This window comes from Phocoena phocoena, chromosome X (assembly GCF_963924675.1).
Source record: "Phocoena phocoena chromosome X, mPhoPho1.1, whole genome shotgun sequence".
Taxonomy (NCBI): domain Eukaryota; kingdom Metazoa; phylum Chordata; class Mammalia; order Artiodactyla; family Phocoenidae; genus Phocoena; species Phocoena phocoena.
The window spans coordinates 17327314-17350740 of NC_089240.1; the positions used below are offsets into that span (position 1 = coordinate 17327314).

Genomic DNA, 23427 nt, shown 5'->3' on the forward strand with positions numbered 1-23427 from the left:
TCAGATTGCTTTTAAATATTGAGTTATATGAGTTCTTTATGTATTTTGGATATTAACTCTTTATCAGACATATCATTTGCAAATATCATCTCCCATTCAGTAGCCTTTTCATTTTGTTGATGGTTTCCTTTGTTGTGCAAAAGCTTCTTAGTTTAATGTATTCCTATTTGCTTATTTTGGCTTTTGTTGCATTTGCCTAGGGAGACAGATCCAAAAAATTATTGCCAAGACCAAGGTCTAAGACCTTACTGCCTATGTTTTCTTCTAGGAGTTTTATGGTGTCAGGTCTTACATTTAAGTCTTTAATTCATTTTGAGTTTATTTTTGTATATGATGTAAGAAAGTGGTCTAGTTTCATCCTTTTTCATGTAGCTGTCCAGTTTTCCCAACAACATTTATTGAAGAGGCTGTATTTCCCCCATTGTATATTCTTGCCTCCTTATTATAGATTAATTGCTATAAGCGTGGGTTTGTTTCTGGGTTCTCCATTCTGTTTCATTTAACTATGTATGTTTTATGCCAATTCCATACTGTTTTGACTACATAGCTTTGTAGTATAGTTTGAAATCAGGGCATGTGATACCTCCAGCTTTGTCCTTCTTTCTCAAGATTGCTTTGGCTAGGGCTTCCCTGGTGGAACAGTGGTTAAGAATCTGCCTGCCAATGCAAGGGATATGGGTTCATGCCCTGGCCCAGGAAGATCCCACATGCCATGGAGCAACTAAGCCCATGCGCCACAATTACTGAGCCTGCACTCTAGAGCCCACAAGACACAACAAGCCCACACGTCTAGAGTCTGTGCTCTGCAACAAGAGAAGCCACCGCAATGAGAAGCCCGTGCACCATAACAAAGAGTAGCCCCCACTCACTACAACTAGAGAAAGCCCGCGCACAGCAATGAAGACCTAACACAGCCAAAAATAAAAACAAATAAATAAAAAAATTTATCAAAAAAACTTGCTTTGGCTATTCAGGGTTTTTTTGTGGTTCCATACAAATTTTAGGATTATTTGTTCTATTTCTTTCAAAAATGCCATTGGAATTTTGATAGTGATTGCATTAAATCTGTCAATTATTTTGAGTAAGTAGTATGATCATTTTAAAAATATTAACTCTTCCAATCCAAGAGCATGGTATATCTTTCCATTTATTTGTGTCATCTTCAATTTCTTTCACTAATGTGTTATAGTTTTCAGGGCACAGGTCTTTCACCTCCTAGGTTAAATTTATTGCTAGGTATTTTATTTTTTGTGATGCAATGGTAAATGGGTTTGTTTTCTTAATTTCTATTTCTGCTAGCTTGTTATTAGTGTATAGAAACAGCAGATTTCTGTATATTGATTTTATATCTTGCAACTTAATTCATTTATCAGTTCTAATAGGTTTTGGTGACATGGTAGGGTTTTCTATATACAGTATCATGTCATCTGCAGATGGTTACAGTTTTACTTATTCCTCCCAATTTGTATGCCCTTTACTCCATTTTCTTGACTGATTGCTGTGGCTAGGACTTCCAGTACTATAATGAATAAAAGTTGTAGGAGTGGGCATCCTTGACTTGTTCTTGATCTTAAAAGAAAAGCTTTCAGTTTTTCATCATTGAGTATGATAACTGTGGATCTGCCATATATGACCTTTATTATGTTGAGGTATGTTCCCTCTATACCTACTTTGTTGAAAGTTTTTAACATAAATGGATGTTGAGTTTTTCAAATGCTTTTTCTGCATCTATTGAGATGATCATATGATTTTTATCCTTTGTTTCATTAATGTGGTGTATCACATTGATTGATTTGCAGATATTGAACCATTCTTTCATCCCTGGAATAAATCCCACTTGATCATGATGTATGATCCTTTTAATGTATTGTTGAATTAGATCTGCTAGTATTTTGTTAAGGATTTTTACATCTATGTTCATTAGGGATATTGGCTATTGGCCTGTAATTTTCTTTTCTTTTCTTTTCTTTTCTTGTAGTGTCTTTGTCTGGTTCTGGCATCAGGGTAATGTTGGCCTCACAGAATGAGCCTGGCAGCATTCCATCCTTCTCAATTTTTGGAATAGTTTGAGGACAGACATTAACTCTTCTGTAAATGTTTGGTAGAATTCACTTGTGAAACCATGTGGTCCTTGACTTTTGTTCATTGAGAGGGTTTTGATTACTGATTCATTCTCCTTACTAGTATTTTGTCTATTCGGATTTTCTATTTCTTTATGATTCAACCTTTGAAGATTGTAAGTTTCTAGGAATTTATCCACTTCTTCTAGGTTGTCCAATTTGTTTGCATATCATTGTTCATAGTAATCTCTTATGATTTTTTGTACTTCTGTGGTATCAGTTGTAACTTCTCATTCATTTCTGATTTATTTGGCCCTTCTCTCTTTCTTGATGAGTCTGGCTAAAGCTTTATCAATTTCATTTATCTTTTCAAAAATTCAGCTCTTAGTTTAATTGATCTTTTCTATTTATTTTTTAGTTTCCAGTTTATTTATTTTTGCTCTGATCTTTATTATTTCCTTCCTTCTACTAACTCTGGGCTTCGTTAGTTCTTCTTTTTCTAGTTCCTTTAGGTGTACAGTTTGTTTATTGGAGATTTTTCCTGTTTCTTGAGGTAGCCCTATACTGCTATGAACTTCCTTAGAACTACTTTTGCTGAGTCTCATAGATTTTGGAAAGTTTTATTTCCATTTTCATTTGTCTTATGGTATTTTTTGATTTCTTCTTTTCTTTGATCCATTGGCTGTTTAGTAGCACGTTGTTTATTCTTCACATGTTTGTGGTTTTTTTCAGTTTCCTTCTTGTAATTAATTTCTAGTCTTGTATCGTTGTGGTCAAAAAAGAGGATTGATATGAGTTTAATACTCTTAAGTTTATTGAGACTTGTTTTGTGGTCTAACATGTGACCTGTCCTGGAGAATATTCCATGTGGGCTTGCAAAGAACGTATTCTGCAGTTTTGGAATGGAATATTCTGTATAAATCTATTAAGTTCATTTGGTATAATGTGTTGTTTAGGGCCACTTTTTCCTTATTGATTTTCTGTCTCGATGATCTGTCCATTGATGTAAGTAGGTTATTAAAGTCCCATACTATTATTGTATTACTGTCAATTTCTCCCTTTATGTCTGTTAATATTTGCTTTATATATTTAGGTGCTCCTGTGTTGGATGCATAAATATTTACAAATGTTATATCCGCTTCTTGGATTGACCTCCTTATTGTTATGAAATGCCCTTCTTTGTCTTTTGTTGCAGTATTTGTTTAAAAGTTTATTTTGTCTGATATGGCTATTGCTACCCCAGCTTTCTTGTTGTTCCATTTGCATGGAATATCTTTTCCATCCCTTTACTTTCACTCTGTGTGCTTCTTTAGTTCTGAAGTGAGTCTCTTAGAGCCAGCACATAGATGGGTCTTGATTTTTTATCCATTCAACCACTCTATGCGCTTTGATTGGAGCATTTAGTTCATTTACATTTAAAGTGATTTTTGATAGGTACGTAATTATTGCTATTTTGTTAATTGTATTGTGGTTGTTTTTGTAGTTCTTTGCTCCTTTCTTCTCTTGGTCTCTTCCCTTGCGGTTTGATGATTTCCTTTACTGTTATGTTTGGGTTCCTTTCTCTTTATGTTTTGTGTAGCTATTGTAGGTTTTTGGTTTATAGTTAACATGAGGTTTACATATATCGACCTATATATATATAGCAGTTTATTTTAAGCTGATAGTCGCTTATGTTTGAATGCATTCTAAAAGCACTACATTTTTACTCCCCAACCCCACGTTTTGTTTTTTTTTTTTTTTTTTTTTGGCTGTACACGGGCCTCTCACTGTTGTGGCCTCTCCCGTTGCGGAGCACAGGCCCTGGACGCGCAGGCTCAGCGGCCATGGCTCACGGGCCCAGCCGCTCTGCGGCATGTGGAATCCTCCTGGACCGGGGCACGAACCCGTGTCCTCTGCATCAGCAGGCGGACTCTCAACCACTGCGCCACCAGGGAAGCCCCATGTTTTGTTTTTGACAGCATATTTTACACCTTTTAATTCTGTGTATCTCAACAATTTCTTGTAGCTATAGTTGATTTTACTACTTTTGTCATTTAACCTTCATACTAGCTTTTTAAGCAGCTGATCTATATATTTGCCTTTACCATTTGAATTTATTTCTTTCATATATTTTCTTATTTCTAGTTATTACCCTTTCTTTCCTGCTTAAAGAGAACCCTTTAACATTTTTTGTAAGGCTGGTTTAGGGGTGATGAACTCCTTTAGTTTTTGCTTGTCCTTAAATCTCTTTATCTCTCTTTCGATTCTGAATGCTATATTCGCCAGGTAGAATCAGGTATTCTTGGTTCCTTTCAGCAATTTAAATATTATATATCATGCCACTCCCTTCTGGCCTGAATACTTTCTGCTGAAAAATCAGCTGATAGCCTTATGGAGTTTCCCTTGTATGAGACTAGTTGTTTTTCCCTTGCTGCCTTCAAAATTTTCTCTTTATCTTTAATTACTGCCATTTTCATTATAAAATGTCTTGGTGTGCATCTCTTTGGGTTCATCTTGTTAGGGACTTTCTGTACTTCCTGGACCTGAATATCTGGTTCCTTACCCGAGTTAGGAAAACTTTCAGCCATTAATGCCTCAAATAAGTTTTCTGCCCCTTTCTCTCCTCTCCTTCTGGGACCCCTATAACGTGAATGCTAGTATACTTGATACTGTCCCAGAGGTCCCTTAAACTATCCTCATTTTTAAAAACTCTTTTCTCTTTTTGCTGTTATGATTGGGTGATTTCCATTATTCTGTCTTCCAGATGGCTAATCTAGTCTTCTGTATCATCTAACCTGCTATTGACTCTCTTTGGTGTATTTTTCGTTTCAGTTATTATATTCTTCAGCTCTGATGAGCTCTTTCTTATATTTTCTAACTCTTTGTTGAAATTCTCTCTGTGTTCCTCCATTCTTCTCCTGAGTTCGGTAAGCATCTTTATGACCATTACTTTGAAATTTTATCAGGTAAGTAATTTATTTAGGGTTTTTCGTGGTTTTATCTTATTCTTTCATTTGGAGATATTCCTCTGTCTCATTTTTTCATTTTCTGTGTTTGTTTTTATGAATTAGGTGAAATAGCTACCTTTCCAAATCTTGAAGGTGTGGCCTTGTGTAGGAGTGTCCCTTGTGGAGACTGTGTGTGCTGGGTGCTTTTGGTGGGCCAGCAGGAGCTGGAGTTGGCTCAGGCCAGGGGGTACAGAGATGTTGGTCAAAGGGTACAGACATGCAGTTAGAAGATGAATAAGTTCTGGAGATCTAATGCACAGCATTGTGATTATAGTTAATTTTCTTTCCTTCACTCCCTCAGGAAGATGGAAGGTCATCATTTCACAACCATCAATAGTCAATGGTTTTCCATGTACATGTTGACCCCGTACCCAAATACCCAACATCATCAAATAACCTTCCAGTTTTAAATAGCCTCTTAATTCAAGAAACTCCCAGAGAGAATCAATATGACTTTCTGTTTTCATTTCTACTTTCTTCTCCTAAAAATGTGCAGAAAAGTATAAACTTTGTATAGATTCCCATCACAGCATGTGGAGTTTAATACCCACCCACCACCCCACCCACAAAAGCAAATGGCCATACAAGGAAGTGGAATGAGCCACTCAGCACCACCCTATGAGCAGTTTAAAATAACAGCTTTGTAGAACATATGTGAGCTCAGAATAAAGACCCCTGGTAAATTCATGCAATATGCTTTGTACACTAATAAAATTCATCATGGTCTCTTGGAATGCAACAATTATTCATGCTCTCCTCATTCTGCTTTTTTTTTTTGGGAGGGGCAGAGAACAAACGGAAATAGTTCTATATAGCAGCATGTTGAGATGAAGGCAAGTAGGATGTGATTTTTCTCAGGTGTGTAATTCTGTGAGACAGAGCAGCCTGAATATGAAGGTCAGCAACAGTATTGCTTTTTCTTGTCAGAGCACTGGAATTAAGTGAAATGGATTTGAAATAGAAGAACATATTGTACTGTACTTATTATGGAAGAAAACATATCCCTATAACACTTTGTACAAGCTAACATTAGACATGGTAATTAAATTCAGTGGTTGTTCCAAGATTAATAGATGATTTCCTTCAAGTACTTTGCTAGCAGAACAGAATCAGATGGAAGCAAAATGAGAGAAAAATGAATCTCATCCTTTTCATTTCATTGAGCTGCAGGAAAGCACTTTGCAGCTAACCCTTCACAAAGACCCAATACATAGTCTCATGAGGTGGTCTCCCTTCCTTCTGATGCACATAATCCCCAAGCACACTGACTGTAAAGCAATATCCTTTGACCACTAGCCAATTGCCATCTAAGCTTTTGACAGGACATATCATCATGCATATTAATTGTCAACATAATTTAAATCTGAATTCAAAACTCTCAGCTCATGTCAATAAAGGTGATATTCAATAAGTTATGTTGATTAGGGACAGACTTTTGCTTTTCAAAGAAAATACTGCATTTAGGTCAAATCTACTTATTTTTGTTTTGCTTATGTATGAAAAGCACCAAATTGAGCAGCATGTTTTATTGGTAAATAAGCTTCCTTTTCCTAGATCTTTTTTCAAGTGAAGATATTCTCTAATCACTTTAAAATTGGATGAGATGTACTGATAAGGACACACATTACCTTTTGGGTATTACTGTCAAAAACACATAATCTGAATATGATCATTAGAAAACATCAGACAAATCCAAATGAAGGGTCATTCAGTAATTCTTTTAAAATGTCAATGTTATAAAAGACAAAGAAAGGCAGCAGAGAGGTCAAACAGCAGGAGCAAGAAGAACAACAATCCTGAAGCCTGTGGAACAAAAACCACATTCACAGAAAGATAAACAAGATGAAAAGGCAGAGGGCTATCTACCAGATGAAGGAACAAGAAAAAACCCCAGAAAAAGAACTAAATGAAGTGGAGATAGGCAACCTTACAGAAAAAGGATTCAGAATAATGATAGTGAAGATGATCTAGGACCTCGAAAAAAGAATGGAGGCAAAGATCGAGAAGATGCAAGAAATGTTTAACAAAGACCTAGAAGAATTAAAGAACAAACAAACAGAGATGAACAATACAATAACTGAAATGAAAACTACACTAGAAGGAATCAATAGCAGAATAACTGAGGCAGAAGAACGGATAAGTGACCTGGAAGACAGAATGGTGGAATTCACTGCTGCAGAACAGAATAAAGAAAAAAGAATGAAAAGAAATGAAGACAGCCTAAGAGATCTCTGGGACAACATTAAACCAACAACATTCGCATTATAGGGGTCCCAAAAGGAGAAGAGACAGAGAAAGGACCAGAGAAAATATTTGAAGAGGTTATAGTCGAAAACTTCCCTAACATGGGAAAGGAAATAGCCACCTAGGTCCAGGAAATGCAGAGAGTCCCATACAGGATAAACCCAAGGAGAAACATGCTGAGACACACAGTAGTCAAATTGGCAAAAATTAAAGACAAAGAATAATTATTGAAAGCAGATAGGGAAGAACGACAAATAACATAAAAGGGAACTCCCATAACGTTAACAACTGATTTCTTAGCAGAAACTCTACAAGCCAGAAGGGAGTGGCATGATATACTTAAAGTGAGGAAAGGGAAGAACCTACAACCAAGATTACTCTACCCAGCACGGATCTCATTCAGATTCCATGGAGAAATCAAAAGCTTTACAGACAAGCAAAAGTTAAGAGAATTCAGCACCACCAAACCAGCTCTACAGCAAATGCTAAAGGAACTTCTCTAAGGGGGAAACACAAGAGAAGAAAAGGACCTACAAAAACAAACCCAAAACAATTAAGAAAATGGTCATAGGAACATACAGATTGATAATTACCTTAAACATGAATGGATTAAATGCTCCAACCAAAAGACACAAGCTTGCTGAATGGATACAAAAACAAGACCCATATATATGCTGTCTACAAGAGACCCACTTCAGACCTAGGGACACATACAGACTGAAAGTGAGGGGATGGAAAAAGATATTCCATGCAAATGGAAATCAAAAGAAAGCTGGAGTAGCAATACTCATATCAGATAAAATAAACGTTAAAATAAAGAATGTTACAAGAGACAAGGAAGGACACTACATAATGATCAAGGGATCAATCCAAGAACAAGATATAACAATTATAAATACATATGCACCCAACATAGGAGCACCCCAATACATAAGGCAACTGCTAACAGCTATAAAAGAGGAAATCGACAGTAAAACAATAACAGTGGGGGACTTTAACACCTCACTTACACCAATGGACAGATCATCCAAAATGAAAATAAATAAGGAAACACAAGCTTTAAATGACACAATAGACCAGATAGATTTAATTGATATTTATAGGACATTCCATCCAAAAACAGCAGATTACATTTTCTTCTCAAGTGCGCATGGAATATTCTCCAGAATGGATTACATCTTGGGTCACAAATCAAGCCTCTGTAAATTTAAGAAAATTGAAATCATATCAAGCATCTTTTCTGACCACAACACTATGAGATTAGAAATGAATTACAGGGAAAAAACCGTAAAAAACACAAAAACATGGAGGCTAAACAATACGTTACTAAATAACCAAGAGATCACTGAAGGAATCAAAGAGGAAGTCAAAAAATACCTAGAGACAAATGACAATGAAAACACGACAATCCAAAACCTATGGGATGCAGCAAAAGCAGTTCTAAGAGGGAAGTTTATAGCTATATAAGTCTACCTCAAGAAACAAGAAAAATCTCAGATAAACAATCTAAACTTACACCTAAAGGAACTAGAGAAAGAAGAAAAAACAAAACCCAAAGTTAGCAGAAGGAAAGAAATAATAAAGATCAGAGCAGAAATAAATGAAATAGAAACAAAGAAAACAATAGCAAAGATCAATAAAACTAAAAGTTGGCTCTTTGAGAAGATAAACAAAATTGATAAACCATTAGCCAGACTCATCAAGAAAAAGAGGGAGAGGGCTCAAATCAATAAAATTAGAAATGAAAAAGGAGAAGTTACAACAGACACCGCAGAAATACAAAGCATCCTAAGAGACTACTACAAGCAACTCTATGCCAATAAAATGGACAACCTGGAAGAAATGGACAAATTCTTACAAAGGTATAACCTTCCAAGACTGAAACAGGAAGAAATAGAAAATATGAACATGCCAATCACAAGTAATGAAATTGAAACTGTGATTAAAATCTTCAAACAAACAAAAGTCCAGGACCAGATGGCTTCACAGGTGAGTTCTATCAAACATTTAGAGAAGAGCTAACACCCATCCTTCTCCAACTCTTCCAAAAAATTGCAGAGGAAGGAACACTCCCAAACTCATTCTATGAGGCCACCATCACCCTGATACCAAAACCAGACAAAGATACTACAAAAAAAGACAATTACAGACCAATATCACTGATGAATATAGATGCAAAAATCCTCAACAAAATACTAGCAAACAGAATCCAACAACACATTAAAAGGATCATACACCATGATCAAGTGGGATTTATCCCAGGGATGCAAGGATTCTTCAATATACGCAAATCAATCAATGTGATACACCATATTAACAAATTGAAGAATAAAAACCATATGATCGTCTCAATAGATGCAGAAAAAGCTTTTGACAAAATTCAACACCCATTATGATAAAAACTCTCCAGGAAGTGGGCATAGAGGGAACCTACCTCAACATAATAAGGGCCATATATGACAAACCCACAGCAAACATCATTCTCAATGGTGAAAAACTGAAAGCATTTCCTCTAAGATCAGGAACAAGACAAGGATGTCCACTCTCACCACTATTATTCAACATAGTTTTGGAAGTCCTAGCCATGACAATCAGAGAAGAAAAAGAAATAAAAGGAATACAAATTGGGAAAGAAGAAGTAAAACTGTCACTGTTTGCAGATGACATGATACTATACATAGAGAATCCTAAAAATGCTACCAGAAAACTACTAGAGCTAATCAATGAATTTGGTAAAGTAGCAGGATACAAAATTAATGCACAGAAATCTTTTGCATTCCTACACACTAATGATGAAAAATTTGAAAGAGAAATTAAGGAAACACTCCCAGTTACCATTGCAACAAAAAGAATAAAATACCTAGGAATAAACCTACCTAGGGAGACAAAAGACCTGTATGCAGAAAACTATAAGATACTGATGAAGGAAATTAAAGATGATACCAACAGATGGAGAGATATACCATATTCTTGGATTGGAAGAATCAATATTGTGAAAATGGCTATACTACCCAAAGCAATCTACAGATTCAGTGAAATCCCTATCAAATTACCAATGGTTTTTTTCACGGAACTAGAACAAAAAAAACTTAAAATTTGTACAGAGACACAAAAGACCCCGAATAGCCAAAGTAGTCTTGAGGGAAAAAAATGGAGCGGGAGGAATCAGACTCCCTGACTTCAGACTATACTACAAAGCTGCAGTAATCAAGACAATATGGTACTGGCATAAAAACACAAAAGCAGATCAATGGAACAAGATAGAAAGCCCAGAGATAAACCAACGCACCTATGGTCAACTAATCTATGACAAAGGAGGCAAGGATATACAATGGAAAAAAGACAATCTCTTCAATAAGTGGTGCTGGGAAAACTGGACACTACATGTAAAAGAATGAAATTAGAACACTCCCTAACACCATTTGACATAAATCACAGCAAAATCTTTTTTGATCCACCTCCTAGCGTAATGGAAATAAAAACAAAAATAAACAAATGGGACCTAATGAAACTTAAAAGCTTTTGCACAGCAAAGGAAACCATAAAAAAGACGAAAAGACAACCCTCAGAATGGGAGAAAATATTTGCAAACAAATCAATGGACAAAGGATTAATCTCCAAAATATATAAATAGTTCATGCAGCTCAAAATTAAAGAAACAAACAACCCAATGCAAAAATGGGCAGAAGACCTAAATAGACATTTCTCCAAAGAAGACATACAGATGGCCAAGAAACACATGAAAAGCTGCTCAACATCACTAATTATAAGAGAAATGGAAATCAAAAGTACAATGAGGTATCACCTCACACCAGTTAGAATGGGCATCATGAGAAAATCTACAAACAACAAATGCTGCAGAGGGTGTGGAGAAAAGGGAATCCTCTTGCACGTTGGTGGGAATGTAAATTGATACAGCCACTATGGAGAACAGTATGGAGGTTCCTTAAAAAGCTAAAAATAGAATTATCATATGATCCAGCAATCCCAGTACTGGGCATATACCCAGAGAAAATTCAAAAAGCCACATGCACCCCAATGTTCACTGCAGCAGTATTTACAACAGCCAGGTCATGGAAGCAACCTAAATGCCCATCGACAGACAAATGGATAAAGAAGTTGTGGTACATATATACAATGGAATATTACTCAGCCATAAAAAGGAACGAAATTGGGTCATTTGTTGAGACGTGGATGGATCTAGAGACTGTCATACAGAGTGAAGTAAGTCAGAAAGAGAAAAACAAATATTGTATATTAACGCATGTATGTGGAACCTAGAAAAATGGTACAGATGAACTGGTTTGTAGGGCAGAGTTTGAGACACAGATGTAGAGAACAAACGTATGGACACCAAGGGGGTAAAGCCACGGCGGGTGGTGCTGGTGGTGTGATGAACTGGGCAATTGGGATTGACATGTATACACTGATGTGTATAAAATGGATGACTAATAAGAACCTGCTGTATAAAAAAATAAATAAAATAAACTTTAAAAATTAAAAAAATAAAGCTCAAAGGACTGGGAAAAAGAAAAAGAAAGGCAGGAGAACTGTTTCAGATTAAAGGCGCCTAAAGCAATAAGACAATTAAATGTAATATGAGATCTTGGACAGGATCCTAGACTTTAAAAGAATTGCTATAAAAGGCATTATTCAATTGGCAAAATTGAAATGTGGATTATAGATTAAATAATAGTACTGTATCGATGTTAAATTTCTTGATTTTGATAATATGATTATGTAAGATAATATTCTTGTTCTTGGGGTACATAGATTTATATATCTAGGCGTAAAGGGGCATGATTTCTGCAAATTACTCTGAAGTAATTCGGAAAAATATATATCGGTATCTATCTATCTATCTATCCATCCAGAGGCAGAGAGAATGATAAACTAAATGGGGAAGAATATTAACAACTAATGAATCTAGATAAAGAGCACATGGGAATTTTCCATACTATTTATGAACCTCTTATGTAAGGTTGAAATTATTTCCAAATAAAAAGTTTTTAAAAAAATTTAAAAAGATATTCTCTATACTTGGCATTAAGCATCAGTTGTCTCAAAAGTTTTGTATTGCCTCGCTTTCATCTCATATGCACTGAAATTATTAGCATTGACACAAAAAATTCTTAAGTGTCAAAGAACTGTAAAAAACTTATTACCTCTTTTAAGTTATGCAAAATTTACCTAAAATCTGTTGGATTTGAAATACGATTCACTGGTGTCAATTTTAGAGACCAAGTTTATGTACTTACTCAGTGGATACTACAAATATTCTTTACTATTGTTGTGTGGGAACTTTTTGTTTGGTTCTTTAGCTTAATTCAATGTGCCCCATTCTGAGGAATATTAAAAATGGAAATGTTTTATCTAAGTATCATGTTTTAAAATAACTTTTAGTTTGATTATTTGTAAGTGACATTATTTGAGACAACTGCTATTCTTAAGGAAATTTGTGGGTGTATGGTCCCATTGTTTTGGGGGGAGCATTATTGACATGTAGTAGGAGGAGGTCAGAATTGATAGACAGTGTGTGGGACAAACCTAACCCATGAAAAATTATCTTCTGCATTACTTTCAATGTCCCACTGGACATTCATCATGGCAATAACCTGTTGATAATTATTAAATGTAGAGCATAATTCCATTTTTTAATTTTAAAAATATTTTGCACAGTTTTAATAATCACTGAATTTTCCAGGAATGTAAATGTCACTATCATATACATTGAGGAAAGAGTGAATTTTTAAAAAAATTCTATTAGAAACTGTTTACCAATCTGGAAAATCATGCCATCAATGGCAATGTCACTCATAATTGAGTGGCCAACACAACACACCTAAATCAGTCTGCATTATGAACCGGTCCCCACTATGGAGATTCCACTAATATACACGAATATAACTATATAGCCTTTATTTCAAAATGTCCAAAATTTTTAAAGTTTCAACAATATTCCATTGCATATTGTCCTATTGCTTTTTTTTAAATTGAAAATGACCTGGTTTGGGCTTTTGGATATTATTATTGTTGTTGTTGTTGTTATTACTATCAATGTTATTTTTTAGACCAGCTTCAGGTTCACAGTAAAACTGAGCAGGAAATGCAGATATTTCTCATATACTTCCTCCCCTGCACAGCCTCCCCCACTATCAACACCCCACATTAGAGTGTGGTATATTTGTTATAATCAGTGAACCTACACTGACACATCATTATCACCCTATATCCTTAGTTTATTTTTATTTTTTTATTTTTTATTTTTGGCCGTGCCCTGTGGCACAGAACTTCCCTGACCAGGGATCGAACCTGTGCCCCCTGCAGTGGAAGCGTGAAGTCTTAACCACTGGACCACCAGGGAAGTCCCTAAATCCTTAGTTTATATTAGGATTCATGGTGATGTACATTGTTCTGTGGGGTTTGACAAATGTATAAGGACATGTATCCACCATTACAGTATTGTACAGAATAGTTTTACTGCCTTAAATATCCTTCTTTCCACCTATTCATCCCTCCCTCCCCTCTAACCTCTGGCCATCACTCATCTTTTTACGGTCTCCATGGTTTTGCCTTTTCCAGAACGTTATATAGTTGGAATTAGAATGCTAAAACATATTGAATGTAGCCTTTTCAGATAGGCTCCTTTTACTTAGTAATATGCATTTAAAATTTCTTATTTCTTTTAAATCCAATTTCATTTATTATAAGTAGAAGTAAACATCTGACTCTTTGTAGTGTGATTGTGCTGAAACATTTACTTGAAATATATTTTATATTATAAATTACTTTCCTCTTATTTCTCCTTTAGATCACAGGATATTATACAGATTTTTAAAACTTACTGTGAAGTTGGATTATATTACCCTTGAATTTCATCTCAGTAGAGCACAGAGGATGATATAAAATATTTCTCCTTTTCTTTTCTTTTTTTTTGACACATTGCCTTATTTTATTCAAATAGCAGTCTGCTCACACATGGTCCAAGAATACCCAAATAATAAAGCAAAGATTGGTCTTCAAACACCATAGCCAATGATGCCATGCTTGCCTATGATCTCGCCAACATAAAACCACATCCACACCTCAGTGGCCACCAAACCATTCAGTAGATCTTCCTTAACTGTGAGCTGTTTGAAGCTACCAGTTTGAGCACTATTGATAATTTTTTTCAAGCTCTGAATAGCTGTAGGGATCTCAGCAGAGATTGGAGGAACCAGCTTAACCTTGGTGTAGTGCCAAAATGTGGCCAATCGAGGCTTCGAGTAAGTCACAGCAGCGTTGAACAGCACTGGGGCCTTCTCCGCGAGGTTATGGACAAACTGGGCCATGGTTCTAGGACAGAAAGCCTGTCACCCTGACTGGCCAGCTGAATCTCCTTCTTTTCTTAATTTTTTCATTTTATTTAAAAATTTTACAGCTTTATTGAGATATGATTGACAAATAAAAATTATATATGTTTAGGTTGTACAATATGGTTTTCTTTAAGGCATACAATGTGATGTGAATCTAAAAAAGTTGAACTCATAGAACCAGATTAGAATGGTGATTGACAGAGGCTGGGGTGGGAGAAATGAGGAGATGTTGGTCAAAGGATAAAAACTTTCAGTTATAAGATGAATAAATTCTGATGTACAGCATCAGATGTACTCTGATGTACTCTGTACATCAGATGGCTCTGATGTACAGCATGGTGATTATGGTTAATAAACTGTATTGTATAGTTGAAATTTGCAAAGAGAATGAATCATAAGTGTTCTCACTACACACACACCCCAAAATGGTAACTATGTGAGGTAATGGATGTGTTAATTAACTTGATTGTGATAATCATCCACAACGTATACATATATTAAATCATCACATTATAAAATATCTCTTTAAAAATGGAGTGAGCATTTTTCAAAATATTTAAAAATGAATTACTGTATGATCCAGCAATTCCACATCTGGGCATGTACCCAAAAGAATTGAAAGGGTCTCAAAGGGATATGTGTATACCTATATTCATAGCAGCATTACTCACAATAGCCAAAAGGTGGATGCAACCCAAGTGTCCACTGACAGATGAATGAATAAGCAAAATGTGATATATATAATATCACACACACACACACACACACACACGGTGAAATATTATTCAACCCTAAAAAGGAAGGAAATTCTGACATATGATTCAATATGGATGAAACTTGAGGATATTAAGTAAGTGAAATAAGCCAGTCACAAAAAGACAAATACTGTATGATTCCACTTATATAGGTACCTAGAATAGTCAAATTCATAGAGACAGAAAGTAGAATGATGGTTGCCCGGAGCTTGGGGGAGGAGGAATGAGGAGTAATTGTTTAATGGGTACGGAGTTTCAGTTTTGTCAGATGAAAAGAATCCTGGAGATTGGTTTCACAACAATGTGAATGTACTTAACATTACTGAACTGTGCACTTACAAATGGTTGAGATGGTACATTTTATGTTATGTGTATTTTACCACACACGAACAAACAAATAAACAAAACTGGGTGGAAGAGCATCGAGTATGATACAGTTGAGATCCACTGCTCTGCAGGCTTGAAGGAGGGGCATGGTCTATAGTCTACTTGACCCCACTTCCCTATTCCCAGCAGGTTACACGTCCTCCAGTGTGGAGACAAGGAAGAGTGAAAGAGAAAAGTCATTTCTTTATATGACCACCAGTGGCAGGTTGATTGAGCTCATTGTGTAATTTTTCACTGAGCATTCATCCTATTGTCAAAAGACTTGGTGTGGCCAGGTGCTGATCCCAACAGCCCTGCTGATGAAGGAATCACCTCCAAGCAGCTCCCCTGGGGGACTTAGCACACCTGCTACCTGACTCTCAGCTGGGCGTCTCCCACCACATCCACATTCACCACTTTTCTGGAGCACCTCTGCTCCAAGTGAGCAGTATCCTAGCCATTCTGCATCCTGTCTCCGGGACCTGTTGGCACAGGAGGTACCCATCTTTCCATAAGCTTCAGAAAGTGAAAACTGGGAATTTGAATGGTCAGGCATTTTTTAAGAGATACTGTCTCTTGCACTTCCCATCTCTCCCCAGTACCTTAGGAGGCAGAGCAATATGACCAATGATAAAGATATCAGCTCCCACTTGTAGACCTACCCAAATATTGACTAGTTTTCTCAATATTGAGGGAGTAACCAAGAGTGACCCCCCTCCTGTTCTTTCTCAGGAAGGTGAGGTGAAGGGTTAATCTCCCTTTAGGAATACAGGAGGAACACAGGAATACATGAACACTGATCCAGGAATAGTGCTCAAGGTTTGTAATCATATTTCCATTTGCAGATGGACCCTAGGCATACCTCCAAGAGAACTGCTCTCTTCCGTCTCAGGTATCCCTAGTTTTTCTCTTTATGGAAAATGCCAGGTGGCATGGAATCTTTGAGCCAAAAACTAAGCCTTTTTTTAAATCCAGTCTGGGAAAATTTGTCTTTGTTCCAAATAAGGCTTGATTTCAGCTGTAATGTCTACTTTATTCTAAAATCTCTATAGAAGGAAAAGGTCTCAAACAGTCCCTCATGCCACTCGGTCACACAAGCCTCATCAACAGTGCTTTCTTGCAGATCTGCACCCTCCTAGTTATACTACTTCATCCTGTTTGTGCCTACTCTTGCCAAGGGCTGCCTGAATTTCACGCCCCCTACCCACGCTACACACACACTCATATCTTGGCTTTCACAGCTTCCAGCTCCAGTTCATTGTTTAGACTAACCATTAGTCTGATCTTGCTTTAGAGTTCGGTTTCCTGCACTGATTCATTCATTCATTTAGTCACACAAACACATCCTTGGGGTTGGATGGGCTTTGCTCTAGGCCGGACAATCTAGAATACCTTAGCTGCAGCAGTTCTGATTCGCATGTCTTTCTTCCTGCCCCCCGACAGCAGCAAAGTTAGGCATGTACTTCTCACCGGGAAGGTGTAAGCACAAGAATGAGTGAGCCAAATCCAGCAAGCACTTTTTAAGACTCTATCACATTTGCTAATCCCATTGGCCAAAGCATGTCATCATGACTAAATCCAGGGGTAAGGAATTATGTCCCAGCTCGGTTGGAAAGGACTGCAGAGTTATATGACAAAAGGTATAGATACAGGTAGAAGTGGAGAATTGGGGTCACTAATAGAATCTTTTGCACAACTACACCCACGTATCTGCCCAAACCACACTTCAGTTTGCCATGCCTTTTGGATGTTATTAAAGGTGACTTTCTCTGAGTAACTTTTCTCTTAATTTGCATTTAGGCTGCTCAAATTCAGTTTGTTCACCTCACAGTCGTGTTCACGTCTTTGTCCTATATGGTGAAATGCCAAAATATGGTAGAAGCATATTCTTAATCTTGTAAAGTTGTTTTAGGACTAGAAAGCAGCTTGTGGAAATATAATTAAAGACAAATGATTATTAAAGGATATTCTAGATCTGCATTTAAAAAATTACTTTATGTGCTATTTGATCAGTAGATGGCCTTTTGCCCAAGTCTACACCTTTGAATCAGGTTTGAGAATATGAACAACCCCAGGACACTCAAGGGGATATAAAAATTTGAATGATGGGGCTCCCCATGCATTCTTTCATTGGGTGGTGATGAAAGAACTGGTAATTCTGAGATGGTGTAAGTGGTTGACATGAACTCGAAGTCTTATCTCTTCCAGGCTGATTCAAGGAAGTTCACAGAGCACCTCTGTACTAATGCTCTTGGTGGGTTGGCATGAGATATTTTTGTGTTACAAAGGTAGTGGTAGAACCAAGTATGATCTTAGGAAAGTATGGTATGATGGAAAGATCGCTGAATTGGCAGCTTGGAACTCTGAATTCTAGACCCCGATAAGCCACGACGTTAGCTACGTATACTTAGATGAGTCTCTTCACCTTCCTGAATCTTAGCTTTCTCATTTGCAAATATAGAATGGTACTAGATATTCTTAAGGCTTTGCCTAGCTCCAAGATTCTATCATCCTAACAAGTATTACATATCTAACAATTGGAATCCTTTCTAATTGGTCCTAAGCATATCATAGTTGCTAAAAGGAAATCTAGGGATTTGCCAGAGTTTTATCCTCCTGTTTATTAATTATGTATGATGAAAAGATAACCTGTACCATAAATAATGTCCTCAGTCCTGTTGTATCTTGAAGCTAGACAGGAGTATATAACTTACTTAATACAAACTTGTCTTAACCACTAGAAAAATAGCTCAAAATGTATGCCCTACTGATAATGGGTTATCATTATCATATTCATATGTAAAGAATCCTTTTTCCAAATGCATGCTGTAAATGATATAATGAAGGCCTTGCTAATGAATGGTGACCGGGGTATCTTTCACCACCTCAAGAACTGATTTTAAGCAAACAATGATGGCTTCTTTTTCAAATCCCCAGTGTTGTTACTTTAGTTACAAACAGAAAGGGATTGCAAAGATATTGTGATTGATTTGTTGGCAAGTTTACAGCCTCTATCAGTGATTTATCAGGTTTATATGGTTCCTTGTGAATTTCAGCAGCTAGAGTTATCCACTTATTTTCCAGTGCATTAGGTTGGTGGTACGATAGGCTGTCTTCAGATGTACGTTATATCTTCCATCCACTTCTTACTACCCTTAGTGAGTTAGATGTTTTTAGATTTACTGCCACTTGAGCTCTTGGAATCCACACATTCACTCAGTAGTTCAGGTAAGCTCTATTACCAGAAGCCAAATGTTTTGGATACCTGGGAGTAAATAGTCATTATGAAAAAAATAAATTTTTCTCACATTACTCTATAAATAAAGGAGATAATGTCAGAGCACTTAGTACATTGTGAAACACTATGCAAAAGCATGTTACAATTCTCTTTTCATTTTTCATCTTTTTTTGTTGTTGTTCAGAATGGTAAAATTAACAAAATCTTTGTTTGTTCATACATGACTATTAGCTACTCTAGTTTTCACCACCAGTCGGATGTCTCTACATGCCATCTTTAACTAAAACACTGAAGTTGCCATATTTACTCTTTGGGCCTCACAACACGTCTCTCCTTCTGTATTTAGTCTCTTTGTACGTGTGCATGTCTATAAATAAGTAAAAGCTTCACAATGCAAAAGAGCCACCATTCCCTGATTAAAGCCTTTTTGTCTTTTTTGTCCTTTAATTAAAATCTCACTCTAATCAAATACATTGAGTTTTAAGACAATTTTTTCTTGTCTCTTAAATTTTAAATGACCAAGAGATACATCTGTGGAAACACTTTTTTAAATTTAGTCCTCTTATAAGTGCCAATCCCAGTATGACTCCATAGTCTTGCATTCAGGCTTAGAAAATTGTTTAATGTTACATTATGGAGTCCTCATTCTCTGTTTGATAAAATCCTTCCATGTTTATCCCTCTAAGATGCTGCTCTAAAATCACTCCTAGCTTTTGATGTTTCTTTAAATTTCTAAGGAGATACTGTATCATAGAAACGTGCTATGTTACCCAGCTCCTTTTTTTTTCTATCAAATCTATGTTAGGGAAAATCCACTGCTACATGTAACACCCTCAATGCTTCTATTACAGCATAAGCAAAATTGATATCCTAATTTATGCCCATCAGCTTAGACTAGGCTTTCTCAGCCTCAGTGCTATATACATTTTAAGCCAAATAGTACTTTGCTATAAGGGCTGACCTGCACTGTATAGAATGTTCAGCAGCCTCCCAGGCCTCCAACCGTTAGATGCCAGTATCATCTCCCCCAAATTGTGACAACCAAAAATGTCTCCAAATGTCCCTGGGTCGGGGTGGGGGGGGGGCAACATTGCCCCTAACGGAGAACTACTGGCTTAGGTATATCAATCAGGCTATTCCTCAGCTCAGTTTTTATATTTTTAAAGGTGGAAACTTTGATTTGCTCAATTTAACCTGTAATGTGTGATCATCCTCGGTTACTAAGACTCCAGGAACTATTCTACTGCCTGGAGCAAACTGTTCATCTGCAGTAGAGACCATCTACTTACACAGGCTTACTGTGTGCTATTTATGCTATTACGGGCTACTTATACATTTTCTCATTTAGTTCTTCTGTTTCACATATGAAGAAACCAAGGCAGGAAACCTAATTTCCTGGAAACGTTTTATCCAGATTCTAGAGAAAGCAAATATTCTAGTCCTTTAAAACCCCTAAACTGTTTTTTCTTTCTTTGCTATGCTCATTTTGTGACTTTGAGCAACTTATTAAACCTCCAAATGCTTTAACTTTTGTCAATAGTGTTAGTTATTATCATTATTACCTATATAAATTATAACTTAAGAAAAAAATTATTCTCTGGCTTAGAATTCTACTTGAAACCTCCCTCAAAAGAAACTTTGGATTTTCATGTAGCTTGTTGACTTGCTCTAATACTAGAGTTCCTTTTGTTTTCCCTCTCCTTGAAACTGCTGACATACTGGACACATAGACACTCAATAAATCCTTGCCAACTGACTGCATAAACAACCATGAGTAAATACGAATTGATTATCTATAGAAATTCAACATATTTTCCCCAAGGATATTAAGAATTCTTGATATTCCACTGTAGATGATCCACTGTGAGTATTTGTGTGTTTTGACATATTTTAGCAGCTAATTTCTCTAAATCAGAGGGCTCCTATCAGCACTTTTTCCCAAAGTTCTGGGCTATCAGCAGTAGCTATTACTCACTTAGACCTCAATAGACATTAATTTTAAAATCTGAGACAACTTGCAGACAAAGGGGAAAGAGGGAGAACTCAGTCATCAATTTAGTTATGTGGAGCTGGCCTTATGAAACTGAACTTCATCTCGAACCCTTCTGTCTTCACTTTCTCAGGCTGCTGTACATGGTCTGTGGCCTCAGAATAATGATTAATCCCCTTCTGAAGGCTCCTGACGTGTGGTCCGAGGCAAATGAGGTATTACTATGTCACCAGAAGAGTGAATGGACGGTCACAGGAAGGCAAACAATGGCCAGCAGTATTGGTTACTACTTAATAATTGATAAATGGGATCGAGTGTTTTCTTTTCTCTGAAAGATGAAGGGTGAGGTTACTACAAGGCATTGGCAGGAAAGGTAAACATTAGGAAGAAAGGTACTGGGAACTTGGGACTGATTTAGGCAGGAAATGAGTTTAGCTACAGTAACATCCACTTTTGACAGCGCCTGCACAGCATGTGCCTGGCACAGCACCTGGAGAGGGAAAACATTTTCACTACATTTCTTTGAGGGAAAATAAGGAGTATTAGATTGCACCCTCAAAGGCAGATCCGCAATCCATCTCCTCAGGGCTTAATATGTGAATGCTTTTGGTTTGGAATGTATCTGAGTTTTAACCTGGTTCCATATTGATTATTAAGTGTTATTTTCTATCTAAAGAAGCTACTTTTTAGAACTGCATTGTTACCTCTGTATTTCCAGATTTGGGCAATATTCATTAAGAAGAACTATGAGCCTTTTGTCTTCAAGTCAATTAATGTTGTCCCTTAACACTGCCAAGAATAAACCATGCAAAGCTAATTGAGATAGTGTTCTCTCTTCTAGCACAGACAAGCAGAAGTTTATAGGGTCATTGGTAATTATTAGAGAAATGCAAATCAAAACTATAAGGAGGCATCACCTCACTCCGGTCAGAATGGCCATCATCAAAAAGTCTACAAACAACAAATGCTGGAGAAGGTGTGGAGAAAAAGGAAGACTCCTACACTGTTGGTGGGAATGTAAATTGGTGCAGCCACTATGGAGAACAGTATGGAGGTTACTTTAAAAACTAAAAATAGAGTTACTATATGATCCTGCAACCTCACTCCTGGGCATATATCCAGAAAAGATGAAAACTCTAATTCGAAAAGATACATGCACCCCAATGTTCATTGCAGCACTATTTACAACAGCCAAGACATGGAAGCAACCTAAATGTCCATCAACAGATGAACGGATAAAGAAGATATAGTGTATATATATACAATGGGATATTACTCAGCCAAAAAAACAGAATGAAATAATGGCATTTGCAGCCACATGGATGGACCTAGAGATGATCATACCAAGTGAAGTAAGCCAGACAGAGAAAGACAAATATCATATGATATCGCCTATATGTGGAATCTGAAAAAAATGATACAAATGAATTTATTTACAAAACATAGAACCACAGACTTAGAAAACAAATTTATGGTCACCAAAGGGGAAGGGGGGAGGGATAAATTAGGAGATTGGGATTAACATATACACACTACTATATATAAAATAGATAACCAACAAGGACCTACTGTATAGCACAGGGAACTATACTCAATATTTTGTAATAACCTATAAGGGAAAAGAATCTGAAAAATAATATATATACATTAAAAAGAAAATGAAAATTATTCTCTCTTTCATATTATAGTAAAGAGATAGGCCAAGTCTCATTTCCAGTAGCCCTCCCTTGAGTGAATACAGCTATAAACAGGAAACATGAGCTCAAGCACCCACTGGATGAAGAACAGTCAAGCTTTCTGGTAAGGAGATGCTCACAGACATGTATTCATGTTAAAAGCAGTTGTTTATGAATTTTTCAATTACCTTGTAAATTAATGTTTAAAATCCTTGCAAGAAACACCATATGCTAGTCAAAGCACCTCCTTAGGTGGCTTAAGAAGTCAGCCCTGAAAATAAAGCCAGCATTCGTTAAGTCAAGAAACATTACTGTCAAATGCAAATGCCAAGGCTGATCTACAGGACAATCATACTCATGTAAAATTTTGTTATCGGTAAAATGAGAGAACTTTAAAAGATAAAATATAGAATGTTGAGCACATGGAATCAGAAGTGGTACTCAATTACTTCAGAATCATTTTTCCTTCCCCCTCAAATATATAATGTTTCATGTATTTATATATACATAAAACTTCTGAAGTTGTTTCTGGAACTTAAATATTTGCTACAGCATCTTATAGTTAATTAATGTTTGTATTTGTTTGATAGTTTTAATTAAGAAATGTGGGCTGTTCTTTAGTAACTAATAGATGCATAATGTCTATATTGATTTAAGATTCAGCAAAGGATTTGGAAGTTAGTCTATGTGATCTTAAAACAGAAATGCTTTAAGGTAAATTTCCAAAGCAGCTGTTCCCAATGCACTGGGGTTCTC

General features: G+C 36.4%; 1 pseudogene; it reads right to left on the reverse strand.

Moving 5' to 3' along the window:
* Positions 1-14310: 14310 nt before the first annotated feature.
* LOC136143009 (ATP synthase subunit g, mitochondrial pseudogene) lies at positions 14311-14622 on the reverse strand (annotated as a pseudogene).
* Between the last annotated feature and the right edge of the window lie 8805 nt (positions 14623-23427).